The sequence below is a fragment of the Mustela lutreola genome, chromosome 13 (genome assembly GCF_030435805.1).
Source record: "Mustela lutreola isolate mMusLut2 chromosome 13, mMusLut2.pri, whole genome shotgun sequence".
Taxonomy (NCBI): Eukaryota; Metazoa; Chordata; class Mammalia; order Carnivora; family Mustelidae; genus Mustela; species Mustela lutreola.
Genome location: NC_081302.1, coordinates 12,228,001 through 12,239,577, shown reverse-complemented (window position 1 = coordinate 12,239,577; position 11,577 = coordinate 12,228,001). Strand labels below are relative to the sequence as shown.

Below are 11,577 nucleotides of genomic sequence, written 5' to 3'. Positions count from 1 at the left end.
TTTGAGAACCACTGGGCTAGAGAGACAGCGTCATGATAGCCTGGCTTTGTGAGGCCACCCCTTGGAGATTCCAGCAGTGGCTCTGGGAGCTCCTCCTCCCCTTGGTCACACTGAGGCCAGAAGCCCCCAGGGAGGCATAGGAGGCAGTGACGTTGGGCAGACGAGGACCGGGAGTCTAGGAACTCCAGTGTGTTGGGTCGGGGGATACCGGAGACTGGACAGGGACAGTGTATAACTAAGGAAATCTTACACGCTAGTAGTCACAGTGAAAGCAAAGTCCAGGGAGAAGTGCAGGGCTCAAACATCGAGAAAGTCTTCAAGATAATGGCAGATGAGGTCCAGGAACTACATAATTTGGGGTTGTGACTCCGATGAATGGGGACACCACTACCAAAACTGGTCTTTGAGTGGAAGGGCTTGATACTCTTTTTTTTTTTTTTTTAAAAGATATTATTTTATTTAGAGAGAGAGATGAGTGGAGTATGGGGTCGATCCCAGGACCCTGAGATAATGACTTGAGCCAAAGGCAGATGCTTAACCAAAGGAGCCACCCAGGTGCCCCCAAAAGGACTTGATATTCTGCAGGCTTTACACTCGGGGTGCAAAGGCAGCTGAGGGCCAAGCATTGCCCTGTGCTCCTAGGGGAGCAAGTAAAACTGAAGGCAGAGTGGGGAGCCCATGGGTGAGCTCTGTTCTGACGGGGCTGAGGCAGAGGGACTCAGAGTCCCATGAAATAACTCTGGCGGAGCCATGGGCAAATGTCTTTGTGATGGACACGTGCTTGTTGCCAGGGGAAGCCTAAAAATAACTTTTGGTGTGATGCTTAGGGATGCAAGAAATTGATCTCGAGAAACCGTTTTGGTAGAAAAGCCTGACGTTGACGGCTTTTGCACAGTGTGGACAGTTCGCCCTCAGCCCTCTCTTGGGTTGATCTGGAACCGGCCACTGCTTTGTATCTGCTGGGTCTGTCCCAACCCCAGAATCACCCCCTTCATTCATTTTGGAAATTGTACTGTATTCTTCCACAAAATGACTAAGAGCAAGCAAGACGGCAAAGCCAAGGTCAAGAGCGGTTAACTCTCTCCCCGTAGTACACAGCGAAGCGCTGGCTGAGCCCCGAGCCTCTCCCGAGATCTTCCATTGATCATCTGGGCTCTCTTGGACGTTTCCAGACCAAATGAGGACACTCTGCCGTGAAGGAGGAAAGGAGGAAAGTATATGACCTAGCCCGGGAGTCACCGTTTTTTCTTATGGAAAAAACTGCTCACTGCCTCCTTAATGTCAGAAACCCATTTTGGACTAACTGCCCTTCACTTGGTAAATTGTTCTTATTGGAACATCTTCGTATCATTAAACATGGGCTCCAAAGGTGTTGGTAAGCGGGTCAGAGGAGCTCACCCCTTGACCAAGAGCCTGGAGGAGAACCCCAGGGTCTGCAGGCTTAGCGTCCCCCAGCACCCATTAGTGCTGACTCTCCCCTGTGTTTTCCTCCCAATGGGGTTTCCATTCCACCACAAACCCGTACTGGCTAAGATAAGGGTCAGTGATGGTAAGATGCAGGAGCACGAGAATGGAACAGGAAGTGGAAGGACCCAGCGTGGTGACAGACAGTTACAGATGAGCCAGGCTGAGAAAGTCTCCTGGGCCCTTAATAGCCATGACATTGTACTTGGACTAAAAAGGTGCTTGGAGCAGAACGAGAGCGCTGCGAGTTTGATAACCACGCTCTACACGGCTCCCTGGAGGGACTTCTGAAAGCATTTCTCCCAAGTCAAGAAAGGTCCGCAAAAGTGGCGTTCAGTGCCTCCACCGGGTAAGTGTTCATGCGGGGGATACTTTCGAGAATGTTCTCAGACCCAACAGACATCAGTGGGGTCTCCAGCCAACGGGGCCGGCCCTCAACCCATTTTTGGCGACATTTTGATGACAAGATGAAATCAAAAAATGCTGGTCCGTGGTGGTTTCAGCCACAGAGATGCTCGCTGGCATCTGCTTTGTGGATGTCTTTCTTCTCATCTAGGTCCTTCCTTCTGTGAGGTCCCCAGGACCCTTGTGGATAGTAACAGGAACCAAGGAAAGACCAACAACACTGGAGTTAGTCAGGACGTCAGTCCCATCTAATCTCTGATAGGTACAGACATTTGGGGGCCTGGTCGGGTATGTGTCCTTCTATTCCCCGGGACATCCCACAGGGCTGAGTTCCCACTCTCAAAATGTGGGAGAACTACTTTTAAGGAAAAAGGAGTCTCTTCCGAGGGCTTTAGCTTAAAAGGACGAAGGCGAGGGCCTTCATTACCGCCTCTGAATATTTTCATGGGAAGTTATTCCATTTCCTGAAGGAAGAGCCAGAGAAAGGGCTGGCCACTCTGTCTCTCGGGGCCTGAGTCACTGTTTGTGTTGGGAAGCTGACTCAGTCTTCGTCCGAAGGTTGGGAGAGAGAGAAGAGGCGGCCTGTGTTTCGCAACTGGTCATCCCTCTCACCAGGCCTCCCCCGAGGCCTTGCCACGCAGAGGGTCCTGGTCATCCTGTGGGGGTCGTGCATCCTGGTTTCCTCCTGCTTCCAGCATGACCCCTGGTGGGACTTGCATTTGCTTTCCAAAGGAGACAGACCAGAGGGTCACCTCTCACAAAGCATCAGAAGGATACCCCCAGCTCTGAGGCCTGAGGAGCTGGAGTATCCCTGTGGGGGAGGTGCTTCCAGAACATGGTGGAAACCACCTCAGGCTCCTGTCAGATCTTCTCGTCCTCGGGGGAGGGCGGGCTGGAATGCACGGCAGGCCTGTAGGGTAGGGCAACGTCGGGATTCTGGAAGGACGAGCCGGCCCGTGGCAGGACGCCTCTGTCTGTGGCGGCCACTCACTTTGCTTCATCTTAAAAATCATCTCTGGCCCCCGGACGCGTTGCAGACTCGCCTTGGCAGGAGGGGAGGACGGTCGCCGTGTCGCTTCCCACCCACCCATCCGGCAGCCTGGACGGCATCTCCTCTCTTCCAAGATGAGAGAAGTTGGTCTTACCTCTGTGGAACAAACGAGAACAGCAGAGACTACTCCTATCCAGAGCTGGCCCGAGAGAGGGAGCTGGACGCCAGCCCTTGGGTTTGCCAGAGACCCGGGAAGCAGGCGGAGGACGGCAGCGCCTCACAGAGCTGGAGGGGAAGGTTCTGGGTTGCCCCGATTGGAGCCTGCTGGCCTGGGGAGGCTGGTAGTGGGCTAACTAGAATCAGGGTGTCCTAGGTGATGGGTTAGGGCACATGTTTGGTTTTCTCTGATTGGTATCAAGTTGTAAGTGGGTCCAAAAGGGAAGCATGCAGCTCTTTGTCAGGTCCTGGCCATTTTCCCCCAACTGCTCAGTGGTTGTTGTCTAGCTCCCTGGGCTGGTTGCTTAGAGGCAGTGGCCGCCTTCAGGGTTGACTTGCACCACAGGCTGGCTTCCGAGCTGCCCCTCCCTCCCGATGCACCTGCTTATGTGCCCAGCCTCAAAACAGCTTCTTCCTTCATCAGCCTTTCTTCAGCCCTCACCTTCTCCTTCTAAAACTCCAAGTGCAAGGTCCCGGTGGACATCTGCAAATGGCGAACTGATTAAGGTGTGGGGACGCCTGCAGGGCCTTCCCAGACGGCTCTGCATCTCTATAGAAGATGCTGGTTAACGCTTAGGCTCCAATTCATGCGAGTTCTGGGGTGTGATTCAGGGGGAGGATCCCTGGCTGTTCCGGGATGATCTCGGAGCAGGTAGTTAGGTCCTATATGGCGGGAGGGACTCCTTAATTGCTGAGAGGACAGCCACAGCCCTGGGCAGGCCACAAACCCAGGATTGAGCAAGGGATTTGAGGCCGCCCTGGGTGACACAGTTCAGAGGACTGTCACCACACTGGATCGTTCCCTGACCTCTCAGGTTGGAGATGGATCGGGTGCGCCAGGGACCATCACCAGCTTTCCCCAGCTCTCTCACATCACTGATGAAATCCTGTTCCCAGGTCTCTGGGTTCAGTATTCTGATGCTCACGAAGTGCCTTCTGTTCAGCCCACCGTGAGGGGAACAGCAGGGGCCAGGAATCTGGGAGACAAGCTGCCGAAGGCTGGGTCTGCACCACCTTCGTTGGGTCAATAGAATCTCTCATCTCCCCACTTGTCTTTGATGTGAAAATCATGTCCCTGGTGTGGGACAAAGTGTGGGGAATACAATTAAAAACCAAATTGACTCCTGACCCCCCAAACCCCCTCTGCAAAGATAGACGAGAAAGCCAACAGGTGTATCACTGACCCACATTAAACCAGAACCGTGATGAGAATCCCAGGCCAGCATCGGGAGGAGTTGCAAAGAGAAACGCTGTCTGTCTGTCTGTCTTCCGTAGCTAAACGGATAAATCTTTTGCATCAGGCAGCTTTCACAAGGTCAAGTGGGGAGAAAGTAGGCGCATCTTCCCCTGGGGGAAATGGGGTATTCCTTGATGATTACGTACAAAGAGATGACCCCCAGGTCTTTCAGGACACAATCCTGAGTTGTAAGGCTGGCCAGTGGCTTCTGTGGCCCATAAAAAAGATGTAGGAGCATTTGAGGAGGATGGAAAAAGGAATTCTGCAAAGAAACAGGAAAAGTGGGGGAGTCTTTCCCCCTCCCGTCCCCTGGGAGAATTAAACTTCTTATTTTGCGTTTATATTTGCCCTTACAAAAGCCACCCCGGAGTCAGGAGTCAGGGATCAGGAGCTGGTTTGGGGGACTGAGCCTGCATCCAGGAGTCATGGAGCCTGTGGGATGGCCCCGGGGCGTGGGAGCAGCTCCCGCCCTGGAGGAGGTTCTTCCCTGGGCCACCAGCAGCCACAGCAAGGGAACAGCGCTCTGCGTTCCCGGCGGGAGACACCCTCCCAGGCAAAGGGGTGGGGGGTGTCGATGAGGGCGTCGGTCCCTCTTCCCTTCCTCCCACACAGCCCAACCCCCTCCCTGCTCCCACCCTCTCAGATTCTCACGTTTTTATCTCGGATCTTGACGCACAAGATAAGGTTTCTATAATGGAAAATAGAGCAGGACCGGAGTTGGGCGGTGAGTCAGAGCTGTTCAGCCCGCAATTTAAGAAGCCTGCTCAGAGGGCTGACGCTGGGGCTGTCACGGAAAGCCGAGCATCACGAGCCTTCCGGGTGCACACGCACTCCTTCCCCTCCCCCCGAGGAAGGCTCTGGAAATGCCGCCCCTGTCCTGCTGTTGCTTCCAGGGCTCTCTGATGGAGTGGGCGTCCTGCGGTTTCTGAAACGTTCCCTCCGAGGCCTGGGCACCTCTGGTGGATTTTCTAGCAAAGCTGTCAGAGGTTGAAAAGATCTCAGTTAAATCACAAGGTCAAACCCTCTGCTTCCAGACAGGTCAGGACGGAATGTCCTCGGGGGCCTCTCACCGCGGGTCATAAATGCTGACCTTGCCGCAGTCTCCTGCTCATTCCTGTTCCTTTGTTGGCTTGCTCTCCTGTTCAGCAGAAACACATCGATGGCCGGCTTGGTGTCGGGCGTCGCTCCCACGGTGTGTGGACACGGGATAGGTTCTGCCTCTGCGGGTCCCTACAAACGCATCAAACTGTGGGGTCTGAGCCACCCGCGAGGGGACACTCCTGGCAGTGTCCCCCGGAGTGTGCTCTGAATCCTGGTGATCCTCACCTCCATACCAAAAACCCAGGTTTGGCTGCTGTCCCTGGAAAAGCCAACACTCAAGAAACGAGTTCTGATTGGAAAAGAATCTGAGTTTTCTCCAGGAGGCCAGCCACCTGGGGGTAGAAGGCAGACCCTCGTCCAAAAATGGCTCTGAGGTTTCTGGCTAGCCTGATGAGTTGTACAGGAATTTTAGGGCCATTGATCAATAGAAGGGAGACCTTGTGGTCTGTAACACTCGATTATGTACAGACCCAAGGGTGCCAGCTACAGATGTTTCCAGATGTTCAGAGGGAGTGGGGGTGGGGTGGGGAGGTTGGGCAAGAGGGCTTGGCTCTGAGTGTTTCTAGGAAACAATGCATGATCTGTAGATAAGCAAAGAAAGGTTTAGTTGATGTAACACTCAGGCTAAAGGCTCTTGCTAAAACATAAAGTTAGCTAAGTCAGTCCTTCTGTGGACTCAACCTTCCCAAAAAGTGTGCAGCAAGAAGCCCAGGAAAGCTTTCTTGAACAATACCAGGCAGCAGATAAGGCTGCAGGCACGCTGAGCTGTGGTCTCGGCTTTGGGCCAAAGTCTGTGATTCAGCCATGTAGTCAGGTACGCCTGGGCAAGGTCAAGGAGCCAACTTCTTCGTCTTTTCGAGCACGCCAGTCTCAAGCGTCTCGGTTATCATTAACTCCGATCAGCACGGGGATGCCGGGAGTATAGGAAACGCTGTCCTCAGTTACGGTTGTACCTGCATGCTGATTTTCAATACGAGTATACATCGATGTGTAATAAAAAAAAAAATACTCTGAGGAAGTGTGTTTTAAAGTATGGCACGGGTCTTCGCTTGCAGGACTGCTTCAGAGAACTTGCATTATTACCAGTGCTCCATCTTTAAGTTCGGGGGACGCCTGGGTGGCTCAGTCGTTAAGTGTCTGCCCTCAGCTCAGGTCGTGATCCCAGGGTCCTGGCATCGAGCCCCGCATCTGCCTCCTTGCTTGACCCTCTCCCATTCCCCCGGCTTGTGCTATCTCTTGCTCTCTGACAAATACATAAAATCTTTTAAAAAAATAAAATAAGAAAAGTAAAAAAAAAAAAAAAAAAAACTTTAAGAACTTAAGGAGTTAACTTGCCACTGGAGGGGAAGGGAAGCTTCCTAACACGGTGACTGTTGAGACCACTTTTAGGCAACCAGTGTGGACGGTGGAAGTCTGAGTGAGGTGGGAAGGGCCACAGGCAGCCCCAGACCGCTGGATGAACACAAACAGGTCCGCTAGATGACCTACTTCAAAACATCCGTAAACCCTGGCCGGTGAATGCCTTACTTACAAAAAGGAAAATTCCATAGGGTCCCTACCTGCGCACCTCCCCCCTTAACTGTAGACGGCACCACGGCCCTGTGGCAGACAGCCTCTCCCTGGCTGTCCTGCCCATCGCTCTCTTCTGGTGTAGTCAACAACCTTCCATCTCCTCTGTTCTGCCTTGGGGGACTTCTCTCACTGCCCTTGCCCCTGGCCTCTAACCCAGGTGGGTCACCCCACATACGGTGCACCCCCAATCCGATCACGAGACCCCACAGTGACAACATTTGCAACACGGGTCCTTGCCCTGGCAAAGCTAAGCTGACCGTGAGCGGCTAATCTCATAAAGTGGTTTAGTGATCACAAGAGAAATTATTGTCTCTACAGCGAAATGTTAAATGTAAGAACTGACTTCTAAGTTTTTCTCGTGATACCACTGCGGTGATCATCAAATAACTTTTGGCGATATTTCAGATTTATTCTTGTAGCCCACGAGTTCAGACTTTGCTAAGTTTAGTCTTCGCTATCTGGCTTCCACGTCAGCTGGATACCAGTTGTAACGGTCAGTCTTCCCATCCAGCCAAGATGAGCATTCAAGGCCTCTGTGGTCACAGAGGACAGCCTTGTGCTGAGTCTGCGCAGCTCTAAATGGCTGGTCCATGCGGAAGTCGGCGGTGGATGAGGACAGCGAAAGCAAAGATCAAGGGTAACCACAAGGCTGAAGGAGTTACGAGCTCAGGAGGTGGTGTGCGATAACATGGATTCTGCCCTCATCCTACACTGACCTCCCCAATTCCTTCTCAAAGAAAGGGTGTCTGCGTTTCTTTTTGGAGACCAATGTTCTGTTTGGTATGAGCATTTTAGCACCTGAACCCCATCCTGTCCCCACTCCAACTCTGAGTTCTTGTGTCCCCATCCCTTGGTTTCTCCAGGACTGGGATCTTGCCTTGTCCCCTAAGTCTTGAAGGGCCCCAAAGCTTGCTCTTGAAACCCCAAGCTTATAGCTGCATCCCTAATGCCCATTGCCGGGTTCCACGTCTCACAGTCTACCCGTGACCCCACTGCGTGCCCCTTCCTGAGCTAAGCAATACCTGCTCCCATGGTCTGGTTCTGCTCCTGACCCGCGTCAGCCGATACCCCATATCAGGGATACAGCTGCCGCACTATAAAGTAGAGAAATGTGCTCGATTGGAGCTTTCAGACACAATAAACTGGAATTTAAGAAGTTTTTGGAATAAATAGGTAAAGGAAGAAAAACACATCAGAGGTACAGACATTTAAAAAAAATAGCTCTTGTACTGAGCCACCTAATACCTGGCCTTGACATGATACTCATTTTACAAGTTAACGGGGAGTAAGGACCGCAGGAAGAATCATACCAGATCATGGGAGAGGGCAAGTGGATAGCTTACTGCTGTGGTATCTTACTTCACCGTGATTCTACGTCTAAAACAGGGGAGTAGTCCAAAAAAATGTGCCATAGAATCACATGAATTGGAAATTCTTCCATGTCTGTCTTTCCAAAGCATACTTGTCACTATTTGGTTTAAACATTGCCCGTGCTTGGGGCACCTGGGTGGCTCAGAAGACTGAGTGATTTCAGCTCGGGTCATGATCTTAGGGTCATGAGATCGAGCCCCACATTGGGCTCCGTGCTCAGCTGGGCGTCTGCTTGAGAGTCTCTCTCTCCCTCTGCCCCACCCACCACTCTTTCTCTCTCTCTCTCAAATAAATAAATAAAATCTTAAAAAGAAATTTCCAATGCTTATGTATTCTTTTTTAAACATTTTATTCTGAAAAAACCTCAGACCTCAGAAAAGTTAGAAGACCACAAATAAGTACAATCAACTCCATATACCCTTCCCCTGAGTTCACTGATCTTAGTCATTTTGATGCATTGCTTTTTCCTCTCATTCCCTCCTCTCTGTCTCTCCCTCCCCCTCCTTCCTCCCTTTCTCTCACTCACAGGATCTCGTAAGTGCAAAGACATTCTCTTACCTAACTATGGTACTCTTAGTCCAAGTCAGGGGATTTCATAATAATTCAATTCTCTTGTCTAACTATTTGCCCAGTAATATCCTTTATAAGCAATTTTTTTCTGGCTCTCGATCTAATTCAGGATCGTATTTCATATTTAGTTGTTATGTCTTTCTTTTCTTTGTTCAAGACCAGTTCCTCAGGCTTCTTCTTTTTTTCCTTCTTCTTTTCCTTCTTCTTCTTTTCGGTTTTCCATGACATTGACATTTCGTTTTGAAGAGTACGGGTCAGTTGCTTTGTGTGATGCTCTTCCATTCATCCGTTTTAGATTTGACTGTTTCCTCATGCTCACAATAAGCTCTCCTCTCGATTAGAATCAGCTGGCTCATTTTTGGCAGGGTTCCTACATTAATAATGTCGGCTCATTTTCAGTGCATCACATCAGAGGGCACGTGATGTTGGCTCAGCCCGTTATTGAGATCACTCAGATAAGGTATTACCCTCCAGTTAGCTCCACAAAGGTCCCCTTTTTCCCTTTGCTTTTAACAAGTTAATTGTGGGAGTCTATTTGAGATATGTAAATAGCCTATAACCCACTGTATTTGTCAGGGTTCTCTGGAGAAATAAAACCAATACAACAGAACCTATATGTATGGAGAGAAAGAAAGAGGGAGGAAAGATTGATTTTAAGAAGTTGCCTCATGCAATCATGGAGGCCGTCAAGTCCAAAGTCTGCAGGGCAGGCTGGAGACAGAATTGCCACTTCCTCAGAGAACTTCAGACTTTTTCTCTTATGGCCTTCAACTGGTTAGATGAGGCTCACCCACATTCTGGAGGACAATCTGCTTTACTCAGAGTCTTCTGATTTGAATGTTAGATACCTTCATGGTGTCATTTAGACTAGCCTAGCCAAGTTGACACACACAATTAATCATCACACTCTTCAAACTTTTATCCAATGGTTTGAGCATCCAGTGATAATTTTAGCTTTAATCGATCATTACAATGATGATTCGAAAGGCAATGTTCTGTAATTCCTTCTACATTTATTAGCCCTTTAAAACAACCCAGAATATCACAGATAAAGCTAAGTTCTTCCACTTTTTCCCAGAAGTAGGGGGTATAATTATTTTGATGCAACGGTCCCCCATCAATGCCACATAGTTTCATTTTTTAAGTATTTAAATCTTCACTTCATCTGGAACTTATTCTGAGTAATTGTGACATATGGAGCCAACTTAAATTTTTTCCCAGATAATGACCTTATTTTCTTATCATTGTTTGTTAAAATCCATATTTTCTTCCAATGATTTGCTATGACACCTTTATCAAATTTTAAATTCCCATATAACTTGGGTCCATTTTGATGTTTATATTCTATTCCATTTGCTTATTTGTCTTTTCACGGCCCATAATCTCTGCTTTAATTATAAAGCTTGTATAATATGTTGTGCTAATTGTCTCTGCGTTTCTTGCATTTTTTGCACCTCTTTTGAGCTGAAGTTGCCTTTGTTCTGAGCTATCTTTTAAGGATATGTGCCTAACAAACAGCTGTGGAAGATAGAGATCGTGTCCCCTGGAAGAAAATGGCAGGCATGCTTCCGTCGATCATAAAAGATCTGGGCTCCCTAAGTTTAGGGTTTCTCCCCTGTCATGCAACCCACATGGTCCTCTTTGTGTCACCTATGGGAATTAGAGCTTAGGAACCCAGTCAGGAAAACACTGATAATACTGACACTCTGCTTTAGCCAGGAGTCTGGTGTCTTCTACCATATCATGAAACAGTGGGAGGCTAACTTGTTACTTTACAGGTAGAGTAAAATCTCTGACTCAGTTGTTGACATCACTATGTAAGGGAGTCCTTCCTCAATGCTCCTCTTGGTTAGAGTTTTCCTGGTACTCTTGCATGCTTATTTGTCCTGGTAACCTCTAGAATTAATCTAGTTCTCAAAGTCAATCAATTAAACAAAAATTATATTTTATGTGGAGCATGTTAATTTCACAAATCAATTTCAAGAGTCCACAGCTTCATTGGGGAGGGTTTCCCTTTTCTGTGGTCTCATGGGCAATCTTGTAATCCAGGTCATCAATTCACCCTTGAACTACGGGTGTTCCTAAAAATCAAATCTTGGACTTTGCTTTAAATAAATGAAAAAAACAAAACCCCTTTTAAACCTTAGGATGAAAAGCATAATGGCCAAAACACGGTCTGTCATTAAAATAGAACACACCCCATAGGGCTTTCCTGAAGGTTAAAAGAATTCATACATGTGGGTCAAGCATGGAAAGAACTCGGTACATGGTAGTGATTGTTATTATAATTATTTCTTTTTTGCAGGAGTGATCTTTCATCTCATGAGGTAAGAAAAATCCCAGTTCCAACCATTTTCGTATGTGCAAATCTGTATGGTACGGAAGCTCAAGATAATTCTTATAATATGGAGATATGATTTATTAGCTGGCATGGATACATTAATTTGACTAAATGCTAATGATCATCTATAAATAAAATCCTCTCCCTAAATGTATCTTTTAATTGAAAACATTTTACATTTCTCATGGAGGCCATTACTTCATCATTTTTACAATTTAATGAGGATGAAAGCCCTGCTCATTCAGGAAGAGATGGTAATGGATGGTTTTGTTCTGTATCGGAATCATTATGATAATTCTGAGTCCTCTG

General features: G+C 48.6%; 1 long non-coding RNA gene across 1 annotated transcript; it reads right to left on the bottom strand.

The window, feature by feature from the left end:
* Positions 1 to 797: 797 nt before the first annotated feature.
* On the bottom strand, positions 798 to 5,906 carry LOC131813760 (uncharacterized). Its single transcript, XR_009346954.1, has 3 exons — positions 5,404 to 5,906; positions 4,965 to 5,290; positions 798 to 4,575 (listed from the first exon to the last, which is right to left on the bottom strand). It is a non-coding gene; the product is annotated as an uncharacterized LOC131813760 (long non-coding RNA).
* Between the last annotated feature and the right edge of the window lie 5,671 nt (positions 5,907 to 11,577).